Source organism: Mirounga angustirostris, unplaced genomic scaffold (genome assembly GCF_029215605.1).
Source record: "Mirounga angustirostris isolate CCGP_5_RB_7025 unplaced genomic scaffold, mMirAng1.0.hap1 SCAF_5, whole genome shotgun sequence".
Taxonomy (NCBI): Eukaryota; Metazoa; Chordata; class Mammalia; order Carnivora; family Phocidae; genus Mirounga; species Mirounga angustirostris.
Window position 1 is genome coordinate 13641382 of NW_026991713.1, and position 27841 is coordinate 13669222.

Here is a 27841-nt window from a genome sequence, read left to right on the forward strand (position 1 = left end):
CCATCTGTGAGTACACCTGCCATGCAAGGCAAAACTCCTGGAGCTGGTAGAGTTGGTGCCGCAGGAACATAATTTAAACTTGACTTTGGTGGAGGCTGGTGGAGGAATGCAAGGGCCAAGGTTACTGGCTCTTTTCCCCCCTGTTGTTGCTTCTACTTTGTTTTTTTAAAAAAGACTGAGTATGTTAGTAGCTTTTCTTGCTGGCCTCAGTAGGATGTGATACCCACATTGTGTGTATACACACCCACACACACACACACACACACACACACACACCCTCACCCTACCTCTCCATCTTTCTCTCTCAACTGCTGTGGCTCTAACCACCCTTGGTTTCCTCCAGTTCTCTACTTATCCCTTTCTGTGTCTTGACCACACTTGGGGCCAAGCTGAGATTACCAGGAAATCTCATGGAGTGGAGTTGACCATGGAGTGGAGTGTGTGGCTCATCTCGCTGCCCAGTGGCTAGACTGTCATTCTAACATGCTCATAGCCACGGGTCCCTAGTCTGCGTGAACAGTCCCCTTCTTGTGCTGTTCTCCTCTTGAGGGCCTCTGGTCCCATGACCCATCTGATCCTGCCTGCCGCAAGACTGCTTGGATGTTCAGGAAAGGGCCATTTCTCCAATTGAGGCGGCATCCTTACTGGACCAGCGCCACTCGCGTCCACTGGTTGGCCTGGCATCCAGGTTTCTCAGCTTTCCAACCAAGTTGGCATTTGCCATCTTTTTTTTTCCCTAAGATTTTATTTTTATTTATTAGAGAGTAGGGGGAGGAACAGAGGGAGAGGGGCAAGCAGACTCCCCACTGAGCACAGAGCCCAGTGCAGGGCTTAATCCCATGACCCTCATCACGACCTGAAACAAAAATCAAGAGTTAGATGCTTAACTGACTGAGCCCCCCAGGCGCCCCAGCATCTGCCGTCTTGTTCTTCACCCCACAAGGTTATTGTATAGGGTAATGAGAGTGGTTAAAGCTCTCTGGAGTCAAACTACTCCTTGCACATTAGGTACAGCTCCTCGGCCTATAATTTTTGCTACTGTTCCTCCTAGCTTGCTGAATAGCTGGACAGTTCATATCCATGGTCCTCCATTAGACCCAGAACTAGCCATTTTGTAGGGCCTAGGTCAAGGCTTACAGTTTTAGTCTCCCATTTGATGCTTTGATTTACTGTCTCTTTTCTTTTGAGAATCCTTTATTCTTTAAAATCCTAGCCTTACACTTGTTCCTGGGTAATCCCCAAAGGCTTAACACATATTAATACAATTTGTATTGCATTATTCTGTATTCTTGTATGTTTTTTACCTTCTTGAATTCTTATAAACACCTTGCTGTCACGAGCTGTTGTCTCCTGCTTCTTTGGAAACTGCCCATGGTAGTTCTTTGCTTATAGAGCTACTCCAATAGACATTGGTTGAATGACAGTGACATTTTCCAGATAGGAAACAGGGACGGTAGAGTCAGATGTTGATGGTGAAGTTTTCCTTCTTTTTTTTCCGCCTAGCAGGTGTTTGGCAAGAGAAGAAAGTATATCAAAGTAGTGTTGGGATTAATTCTAAGGGCAAAGTTTAATTGGTCTTGGGGTTTTCCATCATTCTGTACCTGGACCAAGGCCATTATTTTCAAAGGCAGCTTATCCTTGCATTGTTTCCGTGGGCTCTGCTGCCCTGATCTGTGGGCTGGGTAGGAGGAAGATACACTTTAGAGAAGAAAGGTACGGTTTGGGGTCTGATGTAATCCTCCACTGCCAAGCAGCTGTCCCAGTGTGTTCTAGAACAAAATCATGGAACTTAATTAAAACCGGGAAGGGTCTTTTTTTATTTTTTAAAGATTTTATTTATTTATTTGAGGGAGAGAATGAGACAGAGAGAGAGAGCACGAGATGGGGGAGGGTCAGAGGGAGAAGCAGGTTCCCCGCCGAGCAGGGAGCCCGATGCGGGACTCGATCCCAGGACTCCAGGATCATGACCTGAGCCGAAGGCAGTCGCTTAACCAACTGAGCCACCCAGGCGCCCCCGGGAAGGGTCTTTTGAGGTTACGTTGATCACTCCGTCCATTCACGTGTACATTCATGCATTTAGCGAATATTGACCAGGAAACCACTATGTGCAAGGTTTTCATCAAAAGATTCTTAGGAAGCATGAAATCCAATTTGGAGAACAGGCATCAATCACATGGGGGCAACTGAGAGTTGTGATCCCACAGCTGAATGGCTTGTAATGAAGGTTTTTTAAAAATTGGTGCATTGCGATGGAGAATGGGTAGCTCTGCTCAACTATGGTGTCTAGACAACCCTGAATAGAGGAGAATGAGTCATGATGATAGGCAGTTACTGGCTCAACAGCCAACAACACAACCGTTTTAATCCTTGAGCAGTCTTGGCCTGCTTAATGCAAATGACTACTTGGGATAAAGTTAGATCTCAGATACAAGTCCCGTGCTCACTCTGTTTGGACCTGTGGCCCTCTGGTGAGCAGCTTCACCTTCCTGGGTGTGTCTTGTTCCTCAGTGGTATAAAGATGGTAATGACTGTTACGGGTTGAATTTTGTTACTTTCAAAATGCTTTGGCTTAAGACCTCGTACGCAATACCTCAGACTGTGACTGTATTTTGAGATAAGGTCTTTAAAGAGGCAACTGAGGTAAAATGAGATCACGTGGGTGGCCCTAATCCAGTGTTCCCGGTGTCCTTACAAGTAGAGGAGATTAGGATGCAGACACACAGGGGGAAGAGGGCCCTCTGCAAGGCCAGGAGAGGGACCTGAAAAGAAACCAACCCTGTTGACACCTTGATCTGGGACCCCAGCTTCCAGAACTGTGAGGACATACATTTCTGTGTTGAAGGCCTCTGGTCTGGAATGCTTTCTTACGGCAGCACTGGTAACCAAATGCAGTGACAGTCCCCTGAGGACAGGCACTGTGAGTCAAGAAGGCGTGTAATGTCCAGCTTATAGGACGTGGCCCATGGTGGGAATCCCGACCAGACCGAGTAGAAGTGGTTCCGGTTGGAGTCCCCAGCCAGGTCTCCCTGTACATCTCCTTCTCCACCCCCCCCCCCCACCCCCACCACCACGACCTTCTTGGTAGGTAGACCCGGTGCCTCGTGCCCGGTCCTGCTGATTACATTCTTGTTCAAATAGCAGCTCCGCTGGGTGTCAACAACTTCTCTTCTGTGTGTGGAGGCCAGTCACACCACAGTGCCAGCCTCCTCCAGACCACGTGGTTCATGAATTTTGAGCCCTTCCTTCCCAGGAAATGGCCAAAGGGGTTCTTTCTGAGGGTCCCGTGGGGCGGTATTTGGGGCTGCATCATTCTCAGCCTCACTACTGCGGAGGTCCGGTCCAGTCGGCCCGTGTGCACAAACATCCGTTTGCTGGTGGTCTCTGCTCGGTGATTCTGTGGACATTTCCAGAGCCAGACACCCATTGGTTCCCTTGTTTTTATCTCTGGCTTTCTCAGATGTGCTAACTCTTGTGGATTTTTATGGGGGTACTCGCCCCAGGGCCTGCACGGTACTACCAAAATCACAACAGTGACATCAACCACTTGGGAGTGTGGGTAGCCTGTGGGAGGCAGCTCCATCTGGAAACTAAAAAGGGAAACAACAATCCTCTTCTTTTACTTCTAGATTTTTCTGTATCTTTGCAGGTAGACAGGGCCAAGTAGGGAATTTACAAATTGACACCTTTTTTTTCCCCCCCAAAGCAGCTTGATTCTTTTTTTTTCTTTTCTTTTCTTTTTTTTTTTTTTTAAGTTCCGTTGATTCCAAAGAACTGGGAGCAAAGAGGAAGGTTGGCTGGGAAGCCAGAGCAATTGGAGAAAGGAGTAGGGAATGATGCATATGTCTCTGGACTCTTGCGTGCTTGGAAGATCTTGGTTGTGTACTGCAAATGTAGCCATAAACCCCAGCAAGAGGAGCCCTATAACCATTTCCAGCTGTTAACACCTGGAGACTTTCTAAGTTACAATGAAAAGAGCCTCTCTGGCAAAGCCAAACTTGACTTTATGAATTTTGTTATATGTGGCTTGGATGCTTTTCATACTCACTTGGGCATTCCCTGTATTTCAGTGATGGACGCCTAGTCAAAATGGTCAGGCTGCTGTGCCAGAGGGCAGGTGTGATCCCGGGAGGTCTCCCTTTAGCAACTGGCAGGATGACAAAGAAAAAGACCCATCCTTCTAGTGGCAGGACCGTGAGGAAGGGAAGCTGGGGTGGGTTTTTCCTTTTCTCCATCCCATTTCTTTATCAGTCATAAGGTTCTTCAGCTGGAATTGGTCTCCTGTGTCAATTCTGGATCTCCTGAGATGATAGCATTCTTACTTGATGATGGAGGTAATGATTTCTTTTTCAGGCTGCTTTCGACCTGCAGTTATTACCAAGATGTGAGCTGGTGTTGGATCTAAAAGAATCTATGATGGTCGCTGCCTTAGGGCAGAAAAGGGCCAACCCATGGGTTTCTGTCTGTGTATTTTGAGGCAAAGGACTTCTAAGATACGTAGGTTAGTTGTGCAAATGATCTGGGACCCGGGTATCTGGTCTTGGTTTGCTGAATCTTTTCCTTTCTTTAAAGCGATTCTGTCAATTTTTACTAGAGTCTCGCCTGCTGCCTCCAGAGGAGAGTCTGAAATTACATCAAGTTATTTGTCTTATAATCTATGAGTCTTCACGAGGCCAAGACTGACTTGCCCCAGGTCACACATGGAGTTAACTGGCAGAGCCAGGACTTGAACCTGTGGCTTCTTTCCCATCCTGATGCTCTTGCCCTTAGAAGAGAGCTCCTTCTGCTTTCTAGGAACTGTGCCCTTTCTGCTCCCTCCGCACCGCACAGGCTACCCTGAGAGAGGCCTTCCTGTTCTCTTCCAGGCTCTGATGAGAGGACCCCTCTTAGGCACCACTAGACGGGTCGGCTGGAGGCCTGTGCGGGGACGTGGGCTGATCCTTGTGCTCCTTGTTCGTGTAATGGGAAGCAGCCCTCAGAAGGACATGTATTTATGCAGCTACTCGGATGGCATTGAAATAAACACAGCACTTGTCAAACTACACAGCCGGGGAAGATGAACCGAAATGGAATGCTGACTTTTCTCACCACCATCTTTGGAAACCTCCTGCCTTCCTTGCCACCCACCTGGTGGTGGTAACTCTTTGGGGCAGTCCAGCCTTGCAGTGAAATGCTTTGGTGTCGGAGACCACCCTCTCTGTTCAGATCCATTTATTGATGGATAGGTTTATAATCTGTGGAACTGGTGAGGGAAGTCACTTCTCTGGGCTTCATTGCTTTCATCTATAGGCTGGGCAGATCCATGCCTTGCTCAGATTTCGATTGGCTGGCTGACCATGGACTTGGGAGGATGTGCTGGTTTACATAACAGAGAAGTACGCAGTCTCATCCCTGGTCTGTGGTTATCTTAATACGTGGAAGCTGTCCTAGCGGGGTGGGATAACTCAGAGATCTGAATAATTCAGCAGACGCAGCAGAACCGGGGGGGATTCGGGGACTTAGAATCTTCTCCCTGCTCTGTCTCAAATACAGCTCAAGATAGTGATAGCGCGTAGGGGCAGGTTGCTTTACTTGCCGCGACCTCACTCTTCTCGTCAACCCAGTGGGGCGAACGGAGCGCCACGGGCTGTTGAAACGGGAGCGCGGAAGGGGAGGCGGCCGGCTCCGCGCTGGGATGCAGTCACGGCTCCATCAGTGGCTGTTGGAGCCCAATTGCTGGCAACGCCAACAGCGCTCTTGCTGGAGAGTAAGCAGCGAGTTCGCCACAGGAACTATAAATTGTGCTTTTACCCTTTAACTCAGTGATTCTATTCTTAGGAATGTACTGTCCCCAAATATAGATCCTCAAAGAAAAGGGGGAGCAGGGAAGCGTGGAGCCTGTGAGAGCGGTTCCCAGCCCTGCGAAAATAGCTCCGGATTGAAAACTCCGCCCGCACGTGCCCTCCCCCACCCCCCCTGGGCCGCCCTCCCCCACCCCCCACCCCCCACCCCCGGGCCGCCCTCCCCCACCCCCCACCCCCCACCCCCGGGCCGCCCTCCCCCACCCCCCACCCCGGGGCCGCCCCCCCCACCCCCACCCCGGGGCCGCCCTCCGCGGGGGTTTCAACACCACCCAGAGCGCCCTCTCTGGCGGCGGAGAGAGTGCGCGGCTTTGAATTTGTGGGATGTCCCCGCGGCGAAACACTGTTGTAACTGAAGCCCGCAGAGGGTTAGGGATTTTTTGAAATACGTTCTGCTGTCTGCGGAGCGAGCACCCTTCTGCGGGAGGTGGGGGTGGGGGTGGGGGGGTGGCTCCCCCGCTTCCGTGGCAGCCGAAGCACTGCCTTGGAACCTCCGCAGGGCCTGGCCCATGGCCTCCGGGGGCTGGTGGCCGTGCCAGAGCAAACCCAGCTTGTTCAGATCCAGGGCTGCTTAGAGGCCACCTAAGCAATCCCTTTGGCAGCGAGTGACATTGGGCAAAAGGCGCAGCTGTCAGAGGCCCTGAAGAGGTGGACGTGGGCGGAGGGTGTGATACACGCACTGGGTGAGGGGCGAGGGCACGGAGCCTGGAGGCTGGCTGGAATTTTACATTTAAAGCCTTTCCGTGTGCAGGCAGAGACTTGCGGAGATTTGGGGGAGGGGGGGACACGCATGGGGAGATGGAATATCTCCTCTTCTCCTCTGCCTGGCATTCTCTGATGGGCCCTGTGCCTTGCGACAGTGGTGCCCGAGGAGTGGGACTCAGTCACTGGAGACTCAGCCGTGAAGGAAATGTTCACAAAGCTTTTGGCCCCGAGTGAGCATTCAATACACCCTAGGTTGCCTTTCCCCTTCCTGGAGGCCAGGCGCAGGGGTGGGGGGGAGGGAGCATCTGAATGGGATCTTTTTTAGGCATAGGGCAGTCCTCCATCCAGGATTTTGGAGGGGACACTCTCAATCCCCGGTGCTGTCCAGCTTTCTGCACCTGCAGGCTCCTACCTGAGTGCAGCCCTACCTGTGCAGGTGTGCATCTTCCAAAACCGTAGAATGGCACTGGGGGGGGGGGAGGGGGCTGGCAACAGAGTTCCCTATTCCAGTAGGTTATTCCTCCTTTTCATAATGTCATTCCAGTCCACGATAAAAAGAAATGAGTCAATAAAATGGAGAATTAGACGTGTGGCAATTCCTGAGATTTAAGATCTAAAAATGTGACGTTTCAGTGCTTTCACATGGGCAATCTTATTGTATCATCCCTCTGCTTAATATCCCTTAGCAGCAGCTCCACACTGAGGGTAAAATGGAAACTCAGCCTGGTGCACAAATCCGTTCATGGTTTGGCCCCTGGCTGCCCCCTTCCTCAGTTTCATTTTTTTGTGACTTTTCCTTCGCATTCGTGAAGATGCCCCTCAGACAGCGTATGTGTGTTAATTTTCCATTGCTCCTATAAAGAATTACCACGCACTCCGCAGTTTCAAACAACGCAGAGGCATTCTTTCCTACTCCTGGAGGTCAGAAGTCCAACATCCGTCCCTTTGGGCTGAAGTCAGGGTGTCACAGGGCCGGTTCCTTCGGGGGGCTCTGAGGGGACAATCCGTTTCTTTGCTTTTGCTCAGCTTCAAGTGGTTGCCTGCATTCCTTGGCTTGTGACCCGTTCCTCCGTCTGTGAAGTGTTACCACTCCAGTCTCTGCCTCCGTGTCAAAGTGACTCATCCTCTGATGCCAACAGCTCCTGCATGTGTCTTAAAGATCTTGTGATTGCGTTGGGCCCGCCCAGATCACCCAGGATAATTGCCCCGTCTCAAAATCTTTAATCATACCTGCAGAGTCTCTTTGGCCTCATACTGTAACATTCACGGCAGCCTCGGAATTAGCCTTGGGCATCTTTGGGCGATCGTTATTTAGCTTAACCCAGTGCAGTTCCCTGGTCTTTCTGTACCTAGTGTTCTCGCTGCCTGGGACACCTTTTCCTGCTGCTTTTATGGGGCTGATCCCTAGTTACCCTCCAGAGCCCAGTCCCTGGGTCTTCTCTCTGAGAAGACCTCCTCCACCTCCTGCCCCGTTGATCTGGTAACGTGCTTCTCCTGCCTGCCTGGCACCTTGAGCCTGTGCCCTTCCGCACTGTCTGATCGGGTTTATTTGTCTGCCCGTCCCAGTAGTCCTTGGGAACAGAGACTGCACTGTCCTTGCCTTGCTATCCGTACCATGTGGACCAGTGGCCACACTTCATAGGCACAGGATGGTGGATGCCCAGAAATCGGGGGCCAGGGCAGGAACCAGGCTGCCCGCCGTGGAGACCTCCAAAGCAGAAGCCCTCTGTCCTGATTTCCACACAGCCTCATCGGCCTGGAATGCGTTTCCTCTTGGGAACTGCAGTCCCCTGGGCTTCAGCGTGTCAGGGTTCCATGTTTTCCTGTCCCTTCAGCTGTCTAATTCTCTCTTTGTTGGGCTGCAGTAGATTAGCTTCCGTAACAGCGAATAGACAATTTCCTATTAACATTTATATTGCTTTTCTTTTCTATTTCTTGGCGAGGCTCTGAGGACTGGGACAGCTGCAGAAAATGTTCTTCCATCTAAATAATGTTCCTGTTGGGGGCTGGATTCCGGCTTTTCGCTGGGCTGGGGAGAAGAGTGGGTGGGGTGGACTCATGCGCCCAGGAAGAATTGAGGCACAGAAGCCAATCCAGAAACTGCAAGCTAGAGTCTGTAAGTGTATATGGAGCACCCACTGTGTGTCCCCTCCCGCGCTTGGTCTTGGTGTGAAGGATCAGTGTCTAGCGTTTATTAAATGGTTACTATGTGCCAAGCATTGTTCCAGGTGCTTTAATTTTATCGCCTCCTTGGCTTCTTGGAACTACCTTGTGAAACGTGGATCCTATCATCTGAGTTTTACAGGTGAAGAAACTGAGGCAGAGAGAGGTTGCCTTCCATGTTCAAGGTCACACTCTAGTAAGTGACATGGCTCCAGAGCTGACCGAGAAGGCCCAGTCCAGTTCCTTCTCCCCAAAATGCTCATGGTCTGGAGGTGGCATCTGTGCTGGGTGTGCGCATTCAAAGGCGAGTGGGAGATCTGCGGGTTTTCTGGGATTTTGAAGGGCATTCCAGGCAGAGGGAATAATGAAAACAAAAGCAGGGAAGTGTGAAAGTAATTATTTTGTTCAGGGAAGAGTGCGTAGCAAGCAATTAAGGTAGTATGGGTTGCTTTTAAAGTTGTCGGAAGGGATGACTGGGTGAGACCTGGAAGGACAGGAGGATGTAGCTGGAGGATGGATTTCCCACTCTGTGGTCTGGAGGTGAGCAGCCGGAGGCGAGGAGGAGGAGGTTGACCGTAGTGTCTCCCCAGCTGTACTGGGCATATGCATCTCCTGGTCCACAAGCCTGGGGTGGGCCTGAGAGTCTGCTCCTCTGACTGGCTCCCTGATGACTCTCATGTGCTGGGTACCTGGACTGCACTGTGGGGGGAGGGTGTGGAGGGGGCTGCAGGTCTGGGGCCGGGGGTGGATATGGGGGTGAAGATGCTTGGAAATGAGCCCCACCCCACGCTGTCAGGCTAAAAGGTCCGATGGCCCTGTGATAATGTTCTCCAGAAGAATGGCAGCAGATGGAGAGGAAAATGGGGGCTTGGGGCAAAGGTGTTCAGTGAAGGAGGAGAAGGACCCTGTAGTGCCGCAGATTAAGAGGAGCCCGGTAGAAATCGTGGTGAGTCAGGGACAGTGAGGTGCCACGGCATGTGACAGCAGTCCCCAGTAATGGTGGCTTGCTTAAACCAGAGGCAAGTTGATTTCTCTCCCCCACATCCAAGCAGTCGGGATGTTGGCAGTAGGTTAGTTTAGTAGTTTAAGGGTGTCATTCACAGAATACTCTATTTCGGCTTTGCCATCCTCAGCGATAGGCCCCATAGCTCAGCATCCAATATGGCGCTAGAGCGTCAATGTCTTCAGTGTAGGCCGGCAGCCAAGAAGAAACGGGGGAGGCTGCCAGAACGGGCACACATTGCCACCGGCAAACTGCCTGTAAGTGGCCTTCCTGAAGTCCCATAGCCATGCAGAGCTGCTATAGAGGCCATGATAGGTAGTGTTGTCCCTGGCTGCTTTGCTTCCCTGAATGTAAGCAGGGTTCTGTTCCTAAACAGGAAAGGGACAGTGGACCTGGGGTGGCAACGGGGCAGTCCTTGCCACAAGCAGCGTCTGTGGTGGGGACTTGGGGGGGGGGGTTCTTATAGTGTGTGTGAGGGATGGCCCCTTAAGCTCACAGGACTCTGAATCTTTTTGTGCCCTTTTCTTCTCCTGGTTCCTTGGGGTGTGGGTCATTCTCCTCTGTCATAGAAAACCCATCTAAAACCTTCTTCCCCTAGAAGATTCCACTCCATGGCCACCTCCTCCGAGAAGCCCACCAGGACTCTTGAATCAGAATTTCTCCTCCATCTCCTGAACAGAGCATGGTATTAGCACCTCTGTCAGCCGTCCTCTCGTTCTGTTTTCTGTTTTACTTAGTCATTGGCACGTGTACTTCTTTAGAATGTGAGGCACATTCAGCTCCCAGCACAGTGCCTGGTGCACCATGAATTCCTAGGACATTTTAGTTCAACTTGCATGAGTAGTTAAGTTTGAGTGCTCAAGCTGATGGCGCTGGGAGTTTTTCTTAGAGCAGTGCTTTTCAAACTCTAGTATGAATCAGAATCAGCTGGAGGGTGTATTATAACAACCCTGTACCTCGTCTCTGATTTAGTAGGTCTTTGGTGGGGGTGTGGGGGCTTAGAGTGTGCATTTCTACCAAGTTCCCAGATGATGCTGATGCTCCTGGTCCTGGGACAACCCTTCGAGAACCACTGTCCTTGAGAAACACACAGATTTATTGCTTTCCCCCAGGGGAACCTGCAATGTAAATCAGGCCTGACAACAGACTTGGGGATTAAATACAGAGAAAATAAGTCAAGGGATAAACCAACAGAGAAATATTTGGGGTCGGGGTGCTTTGGAGTCTTGTTTCCCAGTTTTTTTTCCCAAGCGAATTCTGTTTCATCTAAACCTAGATGCTGCCAATTGTAAGATGCACTGTTACTTTATATAAAGCCAAGAAATTAAAAAAGGCTTTTAATTAAACTGCGACACAAGGCTTTCTTATCCTGCTGAATCTTTCTTCTGTACTTATTGAAAGGGCCCTTTTAGACCTAATTAGATGGGTTTTTATCATATTTTACTGCTCTGCTTACATATAAAGCAAAGTGTATTGGCAAATATGTTGATTCTGGTATTCCTAAAGCTTCTTTACATTGAGTCTGGCTCTTCAGAATGCTTTCTCAGCGCTTGTCCTTGCCATCTCTGTCTTGCTACATTGTATCCTCTTCCTCACCTTTGTGAGCACTTGAGCCCACTTTGCAGCTCTGTGGAACTCTCATCCTCCTGGTTTCTCTTTCAGGAATGTTGCAAGCACACATCTGATTCTCCACCTCCTCCTGCCTCTTCCCACAAACATTTGGTTCATAGGGTTGAAAGACTGCCCTCTTCCTCGCTCTCCAGGATTTCTACTGAAGCCACAGACATCCGTTCTGCAAGTTCTGTAGACGTGCTAGTCGGGGCAGTCATGTTACCACTGCCCTGTGGTCCTGTTCCTGCTGGAAGCTTCTTGATGTCAAAGATGTTAGAAAGTGAAAACCACTTGGTCTTAGACTCGATACTTTTTTTTTTTTTTTTTTTTTTGAATGATCACCACAGGCTGGGCACATGTTTTCACGGACATGTTTTCACGGTCATGGCTTTTCACATAACTGGTCTGTTAGTATTTATGACAGTTGTCCAAGGTCAACCCCATGACCTATTTTATAGCTGAGGACGTTGGGTCCCCATTAAACATGCAAACAGGCATTCATTCACTCCCCAACTATTTATTGAGCTCCTACTATGTGCCAGCCACTATTATAGGCACCGGGAATACTGAAGTGGAAAATTTTCCAGGGGAATAGTCAAGGAATAGATCTGCAAGATTGAATCACTTAAGTGCTATAAGAAAAAGTAAGTCAGGGTATGCTGGGTGTTAGGGTAGGCTTTTTGAGTAGATGCTAGAGTGAGGTGAAGGTATATACTATACAGATATCGAAAGGATACAGATTTGAACCAGAGGGAATTCCAAGTACAAAGGTCCTGTGGCAGGAATGTGTTTGTCTTATTTGAGGAGTAGGAAGTCAGTACTTTTCTACAACACTTCTGACCCCAAATGCTTAAGAGTTTTTTCCCACCAGTTGTCCATCTCCAGACAACAACTGGATATCCTACAATTCCATTTTGACACTAACTATCTAGAGTTAGTACAGATCTCACAGGTGAAGGGCTCTACCCCATAAGACTGTTCCTACTTCATACTCTAGTCATAAGACCCAGGTTGCTACCTATACTTTTGACCAACCAGCTATAAATTCGGTGGCTCCCACAACCCCCTCTGGAACTCAGCAAAGTGCTTTACTTACTATTGCGGTTTTATTTTGAAAGAGCCCAAATGGAAGAGATGCATAAGGCAGGGTACGGAGGGGGCAGAGGTTATGCATGTGCCCTTCCCTGGCATGCTGCCTTCCCAGGACCTTGATGTGTTCATCAACCTGGAAGGTGTCTTAACCTTGTCATTTAGGGGGTTTTATGGAGGCTTCATCACATAGGCATGATTGATGAAATCATTGACCATTGGGGCTTAATTCTATCTCCAGCCCCTCTTCCTTCCCTGGAGGTTGGGCATGGGCTGGGGCTGAAAGTCCCAACCCTCTAATTGTGCCTCGTTCTTTCTGGTGACCAGTACCCATCCTGAAGCTACCTAGGGGTCCCCAGCCACCAGTCATCTCATTAGCATAAACAGGACACTGGGATAATAAGAGAGTCCAAGGGATTTTTGGAGCTGTGTGCCAGGAACTGGGGACAAAGACCAAATATATGTGGATCACAGCAAGGAAGCCAGCTATGCTGGAGCAATGGCAGCTCGAAAAGGTTTGATAAACAGGGCGCCCAGGTGGCTCAGGCATTAGGCATCTGCCTTGGACTCAGGTCATGATCCCAGGGTTCCGGGATCGAGCCCTGCATCGGGCTCCCTGCTCCATGGGAAGCCTGCTTCTCCCTCTCCCACTCCCCCTGCTTGTGTTCCTACTCTCGCTGTGTCTCTCTCTGTCAAATAAATAAATAAAATCTTTAAAAAGAAAAAAAGGGGGTTGATAAACAGCATATGTTAGGATGTGGCTGAGCTGAAATTTTTAGATCTTTGAGCTCCAAGTCTGGAGTTTGTCCACATGCAGGTAAATGTGAGAAGTCATCGCGGGACTACACCTCTCTCTGTTTACTGGAGTGAATTTAATCCTTTAGGAAACGTCTTGATTAATTCAGCTCCAGTAGCAAGTAGCTGTGCCGCAGCAGAAAAATGCGCTCCTCATTGTCACCATTATGCAGCCCAGAAAGTGCCCATGGTGTCTGGTTCCTGAGCAAGCGGTCTAACCAACCCCGGTGGAGGTGACTGCACGCATGGGAAAGTGGGCAAAGGAGGCGACGAGAAAGCAATACAAACATTTCCTTCCCAGGGCATGTTCTCGAAATAGAATACGGGACTTTCAACTCTTTTTTCTTTGAAGAACACAGCGCCAGAGAGAGACTCTGGCAGCACACTCTAGAAGAAAGGACAGAGATCAGGGTTTTGATCCCAGCTCTGCCAGTAATTAGCCATGGGACTCTATCTATTAGAGTTCAGTTACAGACAAGAGAATACACTAGTTTAAACAGAAAAGGATCTATGGTCATTACTGGGTGCAGAATTCTGGGAGAAGCTAGAGGCACAGCCTCTAAGCCGAGCTGTGAGGACCCGTTCTCCACACCACGCAGAAGCAGACCACCAGGGAGACGGTGGTTAAGCAGCCGCTGAGACCACTGCCCCCTGAAGACCACACCCTGTGTGCTGGGATTGGGGTCAGCAGTACGGCGTCATGTTTTCTTGATATTCATAACGTTCAAGACCAGACTCCGGGATCTAACTGCAGACGCCTTGGAAAGAAACGAATGTCCCGTGCTTTTGCTTGCCAGAAAAGAGTAGAAGCAGTAGGAGAGCTGCCTCATCTCCTGATGTCCATCCGTGCCTTTCCAATCTCCCAGGACTGGGTCTGCGTGGTGGAAACTCGGTTTCGCAGTGGGCGTCCAGGAGTTAGACAGAAGTTAATAGGTATAAAGGAGCTTAGAAAATGTCTGATGTGGCTCTCGATTTATGTAGAGGAAAATACTAAGAAAATCCTATTGTAAATAGGAGCAGGTAAAGGGATGCAAACTGAGGTAAGGTTTCCATACTTAAGCCGGTGGTATGTCAGCCCCGGACACTTTGGTAAATCGTGCAGGTATAACAGAATATTTAGAGCAACCATTAAAAAAGCCATACAAAGAAATACACTAAAACAAACAAACAAACAAACACAACAGCACAACACTGTGAGTGAATCAAAATGGAATTCTGAAAACTGTTGGAGGACCCCGCAGAAAGGCAGGAAAAGACACGAGATGCTATCACAAGCCCACCAGAATGGCTAAAATTAAAAAGACTGACAACATTCCAATGTTGGCAAGGATGTGGCACAAGGTAATTCTCCTACATTAGCTTGGTGGGAGTATCAAATGGTTCATCCACTTTGAAAAGGGGTCTGGTAATTTCTTCTAAAGCTAAACATCTATCCTCTGACCCTTCGGTTTCAGTTGTGATCCTTGCCAAAAAACCCCAGGTGTTTGTCAATAAGAAAATGGATAATAAACAGACAAACTGCAATATATTAATAGAGTGACCTGTGAACAATAGAACGAAACCAACTGGTAGGCACAACATGAACGAATCACAGAAATGTTACACTATGAAAGAAGGCTTAGCCAAAAGCATATACTTCATGATTCCTAATAGATGTACCTATTTATAATGGGAATAAATCAGAAAAATGATTGCTTTTGGGGAGTGTAGGCAGAGGCGGGGAGGGGGTGTGAGTAAATTGCATCATCACTCCAGAATGTTCTGTGGGGTTTAGGTTTTACATTATAATCAGGTACCTTTTTCCTCAAAAAAGAAAAAAATACACATTACTGAACCTTAGTTAATGCTATCCATACCATAGTGCCTAGGGAATAATGTGCTGTTGACTACCTTGCTGTTTTGAAATGCATTTTTCGAAAAAAGATGGGCTGGTGGATAGATGGGTGGATGTGATAAAACACGGTTAAGTTATTAGTGTAGAATGTAGACATGGGGGGATATACATGTTCACTGTAAAATTCTTTCACCTTTATGGTGTGCTTAAAAATTTCATAAGGAAATGTTAAAAAAAATTTTGAAAAAATGGGTAGGATGTATGGTTCCTTCCTTTTCTGCGTCAGGTAGCTGTTGGCTGTTGAGAAAGTCATCCCAGCCGCCCGGCACTACTTTATGGGATGAGGTGACTTTTGCTGAACAGGATAGCACCAAGGACTCATAATTTAGGTGACTGAAGTAGCTGGGATTGGGGATATAGTGTGGATGCACCCATCCACAGAAGATGCCCAGTAAGTACTTAATCTGTTTCTCTTACTCTGTAATGATAGTCCCAAAGTCGGTGCCAGCCATGCAGAGACTGCATCTAGGCATTTCCGTGATAAGGTTAAGTGCAAGCTTTTATAGTTCGACGAAATCCTGGCGGGGGTGGGAGGGGGGAACCTATCTAATCCTACTTTATCTTTTTGTGAATGTACCTAAATCAATTTGGTCATTTAAAAATCTTAGCCGATTTTATAGGTAATAGTAGTGGCCAAAAAGTCTGAGTTGGACAAGGGTTAGTTTCCCACTGTAACCTCCCTACATTCATTAGCCAATATGCACCAAGTGATTCAGGCCACCATGAAAATATCAATGATGTTTCTGTCCTCTGTCCTTTGAGATGCTTTGGCTACCATCTTACAGAAAGGATCACAAGAGGTGGACATGGCAAAGTTGCAGGACCCACTGCTGTTGTGGTCGTAGCTGGTGTCTAGGCAGATAGAAGTCTTTCCAAACAGTGGCTGGAAACAAGACTGCTTAGGGATCCACCCCTACGACGCCATTACTGAGGATGGGCAATCTCTCTAGATTTACAGTCTGTTTATGGAATGGTGGAGACAATCTCTAAAATGTTTTGGCCTGTCCACATTTCTTGAAAACATCTCACCAGTGAGAGCTCTTTTCTAAAATTCCACCTGCCATTTAACAAGCCACCGTGAAGAAAACCCCATTCCAAAATTCACTAGATCCAGATCCATTCCAAAATTCACTAGATCCACACCTTACTTCTTGCTTCTGGGTTGAGTTCCTAGTAGAGTGCATCTTGTTTGTTTAATGAAACTTACCACTGTAACTACTTTGAAGAGTATACTTCCATGGCATTAAGTACATTCCTGATGTTGGGTAACCATCACCACCATTCATTTCCGGTAGTGCTTTATCATCTTAAATAGAAGCTGTGTGTTCATTAACCAATAACTCCCCGTTCCCTGCTCCCTCAGCTCCTGGCAACTTCTACTTTGTTTCTGTGAATGTTTCTATTCTAAGTACCTCATAAATGTGCAATCACACAATATTTGTCCTTTTGTGACTGGCTTATTTTACTTGGCAGAATATTTTTAAGGTTTGTCTATGTTGTAGCATGTGTCAGAATTTTCTTTTTAAATTTTCCTTTTTAAATTCCACTGTATGTATGTGTAGTGCGTTTTGTTTATCCCTTCATCTGTAGATGAACATTGGGGTTTTTCCATCTTTTGGTGATTTATAGATAAGACTGCTGCCTCTTGTTTTTTTCTAATACTTAAACTTCATAGAATGTACATATCAACGCTACACTTTTAGGGTGATATTTACGTAGGTTGTTTATATTTACATTGCAAAAACCCATATAATACTTTTAACAAGATAATGTATTGCAATAAGCATTAAGTAATAGACCAGATACAATAGGCAGAAAATCAGAATCCTCCATAGAGCTTTTAGAAGCCTCCAAGCCTCAACAAGATGGGGATGTGGGCCCAGGATGTTGCTGGTACGAGGAAAGGTCACCGTGCTGTATGCACAGCAACTGTTTGCTGACCGTTGCATGAGTAGTTTCCTGATCAGGAAGCAACATTTTTAAGTATTTCACATCCTAACCTTCTGCCCAATTTTTAATTGGATTTTTTGGGGATGTTGAGTTTTATAAGTTCTTTGCATATTTTGGATACTAACCCTTTATCAGATACCTTCTCTCATTCCGTAGGTTGCCTTTTAGTTTGGTTGACTGTTTCCTTCTCCGTGCAGAAGCTTTTTATTTTGATGTAGTCCCAGTAGTTTATTTTTGCTTTTGTTTCCCTTGCCTCAGGGGATCTATCTAGAAAAAAGTTGCTATGTCTGAAGTCAGAGGAGTTATTGCCTGTGTTCTCTTCCAGGATTTTTATGGTTTCTGGTCTCACATTTAGGTCTTTAAGCCATTTTGAATTTATTTTTATGTATGGTGTAAGAAAGTGGTCCAGTTTCCTCCTTTTGCACGTAGCCGTCCAGTTTTCCCAGCACCATTTGTTGAAGAAACTATTCCTTTCCCATTGGAGGTATACACACACACACACACACACATATTTTTTTTTTATTGGAAAGGAATATGAGCTTTATTCAGGAGGCTGGCGGACTCTTGTCCAAAAGTCAGCTCCAAGGTTTCTGCCTGGTCCAAAGATTTTTAAATGAATTTAGGGCAGTTAATCAGTTAAGGGAGTGCAGTGGTCTGTGACAGTTCTTGATTATAATGCAGTCTCGATGGTGCAAGCTACAGACTTAATCACAGCGCTTGGAGGTTGTGTAAGAGGATCTGGTTCCTTGGCGTTCTGGTTGGTGCAGGAGTCCCTGGTGATGTGTACAAGTGCTCTGTTCTTTCTAGAAAAGAATGCATGATCTGAAACCACAGGCTGGTTGCCTTGGAGTGGTCCCAGGGTTTGGACTCTCCAGGGCTCATTGGGGCCACAGGTGGAGGGACCTTCTTTCAGGAACTGTGATGGATCACCACGAGGAGGAAGTGCAGAAGAGCTCAGCCCCTGAGGGTGTCCAGACCACCTTCCGGGGCTGCGTGGATGAGTGCTAACCACGGATGCCTGGAAGTCGTGCAGACCCTCCCGGCTGGCGCCCCCTATGGGCTAGCACCATCACGGCTTCTGTGGCTGGAGGCTCCACTCCCCAGGCCACCACTGGATATTCTTCCCTGCTTTGTGGAAGATTAATTGACCATATAATTGTGGGTTTATTTCTGGGTTTTCTCTTCTGTTCCTTTCATCATGTGTCTACTTTTGTGCCGTTACTGCACTGTTTTGATGACTGCAGCTTTGTAATATAACTTAAAGTCTGGAATTGTGGTGCCTCCAGCTTTCCTTTATTTTTTTCCATTTGCTTTGGCTATTTGGGGGTCTTTGTGGTTCTGTACGAATTTTAGGATTGTTTGTTCTAGTTCTGTGAAAAATGCTGTTGGCATTTTGATAGGGACTGCATAGAATGTGTAGATTGCTTTGGGTAGTATGGACATTTTAACAATATTTGTTCTTCCAGTCCGTGAGCATGGAATGTCTTTCCATTTCTTTGTGTCGTCTCCAGTTTCCGGCTGAAAGTTCTTCAACATGCATTGTGAAAGATGCACAGTATATGTGTTTTAAAGATGATTTATTCATGTCATTTTTCTCTCCATTTTAATTGCCCTGTTTTGTTTTTTTCTTTTTTCCTTTTCCTTCTTTTTACATTTCTCACATCCTTCTCAAATCCTGGGGATTTGGCCCCACTCCTCTTCCTCTTTCTTTGATCTTCTCTACTTTTTGGACTCCCTTGTGTATTCCCTTCCCCATTTCCCTTTTGTCTCCCTAAATCTTTCCGCCCACCCTCTGCTTCATGCCTGTCCCTCTCCCCCTTCTCATCTCTCTCCCTCTCTGCTTTTATCTGTCCCGATACTTGCCAAACCAAATGCAGCAGGGATTGCTGTCAGCCCCCGTTTCCCAGCATGGCAGGAGTGCCGGGAGTCGTGCTAGCCTAGGGCCTCCTATTCCTGGGTGCACAGAACCGGATGGAGTGTGGCTCCGCGAACATTCACCAGGGTCTGCTCTGTATTTATTCCTGCCGGAAGAGATGCACCACAGGCAGGGGAAGATCCCTATGCAGGACTCCAGCTGAGAATTCAGTCTCCCCCAAGTCAGAAAAGTTCTGTGATGGAATTTTTGCGTTCCTCGTAACTTAGCTAGACACACACACACACACACACACACATTAAAAGCAGTAAATTTGTCAGCTTGTACAGTAACACACAGTTCTAAATATGGGCATGGTAGGAAGAGAGACGGTTACTGTGGGAACTATAATTTTTAATTTCCTGGCGTGGAGCTCTAAACCAGGGCTTGGTGCTTAATGTAGTGTTTTTACATTTGGATCTGTGCTCAGGAAGGTCATAAAACCTTGCAAAGCTAGGGCCAGTATGGGGGTGGGGGGGATCATTGAAGGAGGTTGGTGGGGGAGAGCTTGAAAAATTAGGGAGGTGGAACAGGGCCAGTTAGTGTGCCCATAACAATCAGAAGGGAAGCAGCAGACGAATCCTGGAAGAGCCCAGCTCATCAGCATGGGAGGCGTCATGACCAGCAAGGCCGCTTTTGATCAACTTGCAGCTGAGAGAGCAAGGCCCAGAGAGAGGGGTGATGAGGCTGGGAAGGGGACTGAAAAGAGAGCACTGCTTTTGGAGCCGGAGGTCTGGGTTCAAATCTCTGCAACATGCGGGGCGCCTGGATGGCTCAGTCGGTTAAGCGTCTGCCTTCGGCTCAGGGCATGGTCCCAGGGTCCTGGGATCAAGCCCCGCCTCGGGCTCCCTGCTCAGCGGGGAGCCTGCTTCTCCCTCTCCCTCTACCTGCCGCTCTGCCTATTTGTGCTCTCTCTCTCTCTGTCTTTAAAAAAAAAAAAAAAATCTATGCAACATGCAAGGGGATTTATTTAGACTCTTGAAATCTGAGCCTGAAGAAATGGACACTTGGGGACTGCTTCCTATGTGCCAGGCACCATTTTCAGCAAGCGAGGGCTAGTCCATGACGTCTTGTGAGGCAAGTACTCTTCGTATCTCTGCCGGATAGATGGATGTTGTGGAGACGGCATCGGGGCCAGGACTCCATCCCATGCGGTCTAGCTGCAGTTTCTACACTTAGTTTGCTACATTTCGCCGCATTTGAATACTGACTTGGCTCCTTATAAGCTGTGTTATCTTGGGCAAGTTACTTCACCATTCCTAGCCTTGATTTCCTCCCCAGTAAAATGAGGACAGTAATCCTGTCTGCCTGTGGTTGTGCTGAATCTTGGGGGAGAGAAGGAGCATATGCAAGTTCTCTGCAGGCGTGCTGTTTGAGTGTTTACCATCGAGGGAGGAGCAGAGTGCGGGCCTTGTTCGAGGAAGATTAGGACAAGAATTAGTGTTGGGGTATTTTTGCTCCTTAGGTGGGCAGCACCCTTGTTGGCATGGGGCCCACCTGACAAACAGATCCTCTTCCTACCTCCCACCTCCCCATCCTCCCTAGAAGAGGGAGCGTCAGCCCCACGTGCCCCCCTCCTCCCCCTCCTACCCACTTTCCCAGGACAAGATGTAACTGAGCCGTCAACAACACCTGCTGGGGTGTTTGGAACTGGCAAAGCTTCTGGTGTGGCTGTCTTGAGCGGAGCGGGATGCGGCACCTCCTTGAACATCCATTCATTCAACAAACATTTATTTTGCACCTACTCTGTGCCACCTATTGCTCTCAGCCCGGGGGGTATACTCATGACCTCATAGAACTTTCCAGTAAGGGGTGCCTGGGTGGCTCAGTTGGTTAGGCGACTGCTTTCGGCTCAGGTCATGATCCTGGAGTCCCGGGATCGAGTCCCGCATCGGGCTCCCTGCTCGGCAGGGAGCCTGCTTCTCCCTCTGACCCTCCCCCCTCTCATGTGCTCTCTCTCTCTCATTCTCTCTGTCTCAAATAAATAAAATCTTTAAAAAAAAGAACTTTCCAGTAAGGACAATGGGTAAGAAAGAAACTCTATCAGCTGACAATGAATGTTATAAAGAAAAAAACGAGCAAGGGAAAGAGATGGAGCCTGAGGGCAGAGAGTGGGGTCCGATAGGACCTCTGACAGGACGTCTTGGAAGAGGCTGGCTGTCTTGAAGCAAAGGCCTGAATGGAGTAAGGGGATAGGGCCAACAAAGATCCGAGGGAAGAGTGTCCAGGTGGAGGGAAGGACAAGTGTGGCTGGCTCAAGGCTGTACAAGTCTGATGTGCTGCAGTGAGAGTAAGGAGGGAGAGATTGGAGCAGAGGTAGCCCCGTGCCGACGGTGTGGAGCTCACAGATGGTAGAAGGGAGATTGGTTTCTAGTTCAAATGCAATAGGAAGCCATCGGTATCCTGTGGCCAGAGAAAATATAGGATGGCCAGTTAAATTTGAATTGTGGATGAACCCTGGATAATTGTTAAGTTTGGATGGGCATCCTGTATGTTTATTTGCTAAATCTGGCCACCCGACATCAGGAAGCTCCAAGCAGGGGCCTGCTGTGCGGAGAGTGTTGGCTGGAAGGAATTTTGCAGTCAGGGGACCAGGGAGGAGGCTGTTATCCCCAAGACAGAGGTGGGGCTGGTCCAGGCCAGGGTGGCCCGAGGGGACGTGCTGAGAAGTGTGTGGAACTTGATTGTTCCAGGGAAGGAGGGGACTCCAGCAAGCCTGGTCCTTCTAGTTCATGAGAGGCCCCAGGGTCAGCTGTAGACCAGGTTGCCTGCTGTTTACCTGTTGAGCTAAAGATTCAGGTGCCCCGAGAAAGCAGAGCAGTTTGCCACGTTTTTCTGCATTTGTTTTGACACATGGTAAGTTTCTATGCACTCTGCCTTGAGAGGTGAGTCGATAGGTACCATCATAGATGAATACATCATCTTTTGAGCACTTAACCTGTGCCAGGCCCTCCGCTAATTGCTCTCCACGACTGTCTCCTCTTCCGTGATTCCCCCACAACCAGGTAGGGTCGTGCTGGGATCATCCACAGCTTACAGCCCAGAAGATCGAGGGTCCGAGACAATGCGGTGAGCATGCTATGTGCTTTACTGGCGTCAGGGTTATTTCTCTGTTCCCTACCGTGTTGTGGGCATGTGAGTCCCAGACCCACAGTCAGCACTCGGCAGCGACATTGTTCTGATGAGGGGCGTCTCCTAAAGCTGTCCTAAGCCTCAGAGCCAGAATCAGAACCCAGCTCCACAACTTTATACAGCGGTGCTCTCAGTCTTGAGTGGGAGTAAAAACCACTTAGGGGGTTTGTTAAAAATGCATATTCCTGAGACCCATGCCTAGGAGTTCTGGTTTTGTCAGACCAGGGGTGTGGCTCAGAAATGTGCTTTTGAACAAACCCCACACAGTTGAGTCTGATGTCATTACTCCTACACTTGCGTCGAGAAATGCTATGTGACTTTGCCTTAATAGTGGCATACAGAGTGATCCAAAGGGGTATGTGCACCCCAATGTTTATAGCAGCAATGTCCACAATAGCCAAACTAGAAAGAGCCTAGATGTCCATCAACAGATGAATGGATAAAAAAGATGTGATATATATACATATATATACATATGTATATATATATATATACACACACACACACACACACACACAATGGAATATTATGCAGCCATCAAAAAACCCTGAAATCTTGCCATTTGCAACGATGTGGATGGAACTAGAGGGTGTTAATGCTGAGCGAAATAAGTCAATCAGAGAAAGACATGTATCGTATGACCTCACTGATATGAGGAATTCTTAATCTCAGGAAACAAACTGAGGGTTGCTGGAGTAGTGGGGCGTGGGAGGGATGGGGTGACTGGGTAATAGACACTGGGGAGGGTATGTGCTCTGGTAAGTGCTGTGAATTGTGCAAGACTGTTGAATCTCAGATCTGTACCCCTGAAACAAATAATACATTATATGTTAATAAAAAAAGAAGATAGTAGGAAGGGAAAAATGAAGGGGGGGGAATCGGGGAGACGAACCATGAGAGACTATGGACTCTGAGCAACAAACCGAGGGTTTTAGAGGGGAGGGGGTTGGGGGGATGGGTTGGCCAGGTGATGGGTATTAAGGAAGGGACATGTTGAATGGAGCACTGGGTGTTACACGCAAACAATGAATCATGGAACACTACATCAAGAACTAATGATGTAACGAATGGTGACTAACATAACATAAAAAAAAATAATAATAATGCCATATGGAAAAACCCCTGTTCCCCCAGATGCCCCAGTGGGGCATGCTTGGATTCCATCATTTGGATATCGGATACAATTTTGAATGTAGCATGGGTTACTCATATTTTCAGGGATTTCCACATGCTTTTAACAGATGCCTCAGGGAAGATCTGCATTCAGCGTTTCAGGCAGAATGGCTTCTGTGTTCTTTCACATGTTGATGCGCCCTCTCATTTGCTCAGCACCTCCCCTAGTCCCAAGGGTTCCAGCCTCGCCTCCTTTTTTTTTTAAGCCCTTCTCACGTCCGGACCTGCGCTAGCTGCCCCTCTGTGCTTTCCTGAGCTGGTTGTGCGCTCACCCCTCCCTGTGTGCACGTTTTTGGGTAGACTTTGGATTGACTATGTTTTGGCGACGTGCCCATCCCGAGGAAAATCTCTGCTGGTAGGAGCTTGGTAAAGTGTGGTAGTTCTACCCCCAGGCACCTGGGAGTCCTTGAAATGGAGGCTATCATCCAGTACCTTGAAGGAGCGAAGTAAAAAGCTCAGAGCCGTGGCCGAGAAAGCGGGAGGGTTGGGGGGCGTGGGGGGAGAATGGAAAGAATATAGCTGTGGGAGGGCAGGTGGGGTCGGAGTGGCATCCTGGGTAAGTATAGGGTGTAGGGAGAAGAGACTAGTGTTATATAAGGAGGTCTCTGCTGCTTAACTGCACTAAGTGGGCAACCTATTTCTCCATCCCTGGGTATACTAATGAGGATCTAATAATTAGCACTATATACACCGTGAGCTAGGTCCTGAAATTCCCCATTACCTGTCCCCAAATGGGCTACCCCCCTGCTAATAGGCAGTGCCACTCGGGAAACGAATGAAACACCAGATGAGTCCTCAAAGAGAAAGCTTCTTGAGGGGTCCTCCGTGGGTTTTTCTCCTGTATCAGTCTTGTTTCTTGAGGGTGGGTCACACCCCGTGGGTGCCAGGGACTTGAAGGATCTAACACATGGGGAGCCTGGGGCCAGTCTTTCAGTCTTTGCTCTCTTATTGGCCTTGGCAACTGTATGGTGGCTCCCCTGTGTTCCCTGAGAATTTGTTGTCACCGTGTCCATGGCGGGGAGCTCGGGTGGAGAAGAGATCAGATGCCAGAGAGCAGGAATTCCGGGGGGAGGTGTCCTAGAACACTCCTTCCCTGACCACATTCCACATTCACACTGGGTGTCCCAGCCCGCGGTGATTTCTGACGCTGCTGACTTGAGGGCCAGTGTATTTGGTATTAAATCTTGCTTTGCGTCTTATTAAAGAGCTGCTCACCATGAAACTGTTCTGTTAGCTCGGAATGGTCTGCTGTCCGCGCCTCCCCGCCCTCCTGGCCTCCATGCTGAGGGGACAGCCTTCAGCCTAGAGCATTCTAGCTGCTGTCACCAGCTGTTAGCGCCGCTGCTAGTAACATGGAGGTGGCCGCCACATCCTAGACTCGGGGGAGGGGAGGGCTTTACCTGCAGCAAACCCTCGGTTCTATTCTGGTACCTCTGGACCCACGCTTGGGCATTTCATCGCCGGCTGCAGGGAGGGTCCCTGCTACTGCCCCGGTGGTTACAGTCCACCTGCTGGGAAGAGAGGCAGGCATAACAGATGGTTCAAAGACCATAACCACCATTTAGGAGCTGTGTGACTTTGGTACCTTGCCTGACCACTCTGTTCCTCAGTTTCCTGTCCTCTGGAGATGATAATAGCATTTGTCTTACGATGTCGTAGGGACAAAGTAAATTAAAAGTGCAGAGTGCTTGTTACAGAGGAGGTTATAACGTGTTCCCTAGTGTTACTATTTCTGTCGTTGTCGTGGATACTCTTACACAGTTGGCTGGAGCCAGGAGACTTGGCACCGAACGTGCAGCTCTGCTTCCTGCTGCCGGCATCCCTTTGGGCTGCGAACTGGCCTCCTGCGTCCCGGGGAAATCAAACCACACGTCTCCGGTTTTCCTTCGGGCTCGGCTGACCCGGTAGCAGGCGCGCAGCAGAGGGCCTGGCCCACGGTAGGGGACACTCTGGCCGGCGTGTTTTCGGTGAGCTTCTGCTTGTGCACCAGGCTGTGCGTGTGAGGCTGGGGACCCAGCGGTTCAGAGACACACGGTCTCTGGTTTGAAGCAGACTACCGTTCCCTGAGGACACGGATGTGACCAGAGAGGATTTTGTACAAGGAAGAGAGCTGCTCACGAGGCGGCAGGCATGAGGGGCAGTGGCAGAACCCGTGGAAGATGAGCTAACTTCTGCCAGTGGGAGTCACCAGACTGCCCACGGATGGGTGTTAGAGGGGACTCGAGAGGGGAGTGGGGCTGGCCCACGTGGGGAGATGGTGGAGGCCTGGCGACAGGGAGTAGCCCGGGGTGCTTTGCCGAAGGTTGAGGGGGACGCATGGGGGCGGGGAGAGGAGCCAGGACCAGCGTGGTCCGTGGATCTCCCGGGGCTAAGTTTCTTCGTCTTCAGTATCTCCCCATCCCTTTCCCAAGGAACACTGTTTTCTCGGCGCCCTGTGTCGACGTAAATAATTCTCATTATAATATTATTTGCATGTGCGGGGTGCCTGGGTGGCTCACTCGGTTAAGTGTCCGACTCTTGGTTTCAGCTCCAGCCATGACCTCAGCGCCATGAGATCGAGCCCCGCGTCAGCTCCACGCTCAGCACGGAGCCTGCTTAAGATTCTCTCTCCCTCTGCCCCTCCCGCTGATTGGGTGTGCTCTCCCTAAAAAAAAAAAAAATAATAATAATAATAAAAAAATATTTACATGTGCAACTTGGTACAATCTCTGTGTAGAAGTAGCTTGAAAGAACTAGAGTAAAAGCACAACGGATTTATATGATATTTCCAACACAGCTGCAACGTGAACAAAAATTATCAACCTGATTTCTGATTTTAATATGTCGGGGGATGCGGTGTTCTTCCCCCAGCACGGCCATGGATCGCATCACCGTGGCATAGCACTCGGAATGCCTGTGTGCCCCATGCCGGCTCGTTTTTGCGGGTTACCTTCCTTCCTTCCCACCCAGAGAGCCCCCAAACCGCTTTGCACCAGACTTGTGGCCTCTGTGTGGTGTAACTGCATCATTTACGTCTCTGGTCTTTTCTCCACCCCTCTCCTTAGCCCGAGACCGTTCCGGTAGTGGAAATCCATGCTCTAGCACGTGCTTAAATTGTCCTACTGTACGCCAGGTACCATTCTGAGAACTTTATGTATGTAATCTGATTTAATCTCCACCACGCTCCTTTGAGGTGTAGGTATTATAAGTATTCCTATTTGACAGGAAGAAGACGAAGCACAGGAAGTTTCAGTCCCGGGCCTCGGGACACACGTGTAACAAACGGCAGAGCTGGGATTTGAACCCGGGCAGTCTGGCCCTGGACCCTTTGCGCCAAGCAGCTGCAAATTTGAATGGACTTTTCAACTCCTCTTTTAATAGCTAATAACTAATGACCCATTCCTACTAGTTTCTGCATGTATTTAGGGGTTGACAACTTGCCAAAATTTAATATTCAGAGCAATACCACCAAATAGCAATGCTATTTACAACTTCAGATATAAATCTACCTTAAAGATGTACAAGTACAAATTATGCAATTTGACTTTTAAGTGCTTTTCCAGCAATATAAATAATGAAGTGTGTTGGAACTGGCAGGTATAGTAAATTAAGTTGAGTGCAATTAAAACACTGTGATATTTTTAAATTAACAAGAAAAAAATAAGTGGCAAAAGGAAGAAATCGGAATCTGTCTTTGCAGCCTCCGCCAGCTGACATAACTGGGTGGGTGATTGCAGAGGGTATTAGTAACATTTATGCTCTGGATTTCAAGTGCAATGATAGTCACATTTAACACAAAGAGCACTTTGATTTCGCTTCTGCGTAACAGGCAGATGACATTTCCAACAACATCATCTTTTCAGTCTTTTTTTGAAAACAGATGACAAGAGGGTATTCTGAGAAGACATCTGAGTTGAAATAATGACTTGCCTTCTGGGTAATGTCTCAATGAGACATCTGAAAGTCAGGATTCTCTTTGCTAGACACAAGAAGAATCTGTATCTTTCACACTCATGGGTGGGCTCTGCCCTTTCCAAAAGCCAAGAGTCTGTTCTTTGGGAACCAGGAGGATCACACAACTGCTCGGATTTTTTTTCATGCCTTCCGAAGGCTTGATACGGGTGGGGTGAGAACTACTCTCAGCCAATAGTTACGGTACAACCAGATCAATGCATATTTATTAAAGGTGTCCGAAGGCATCACCCTCAGTTCTGGGGTTAGAAAGGTGCAGGCAAGACATCACGGACTTATTTTGTCGTAAACATACCTGTACCTGCGAATTCACCTGTTTCCCCTGGAAGTAGTCCTCTCATTCACCTGTCCTCTTACTCCTGGTCCTTACCACCCTTTATCAGGGTTCAGAGACTCCATGGAAATCTCAGTTTCTGAATCTGGGTGCGTGGCCTGCAGCACATTGTTTTGGGTGGCCCAAATGGGGACAGTAAACAGCTTTAGAGTGGAATATAACTTTCTGATTTTGGGGTCCCCATATATTTGTTCACTAGGGCTGCCATAAGTAAAGAGCACACGCTGATTAGCCTAAACAACAGAAATTTCTCTTAAGGTTTCAGGAGGCCAGAAGTGCAACATCAAGGTGT

General features: G+C 48.3%; 1 protein-coding gene and 1 non-coding gene across 9 annotated transcripts in view; both read left to right on the forward strand.

The window, feature by feature from the left end:
• The window catches only part of LARGE1 (LARGE xylosyl- and glucuronyltransferase 1), a 513801-nt gene that overhangs the window by 178714 nt on the left and 307246 nt on the right, over positions 1–27841 (forward strand). The window lies entirely within an intron of this gene.
• Positions 6314–6451, forward strand: LOC123845159 (small nucleolar RNA SNORA76). The gene has a single exon (XR_006790992.1). It is a non-coding gene; the product is annotated as a small nucleolar RNA SNORA76 (small nucleolar RNA).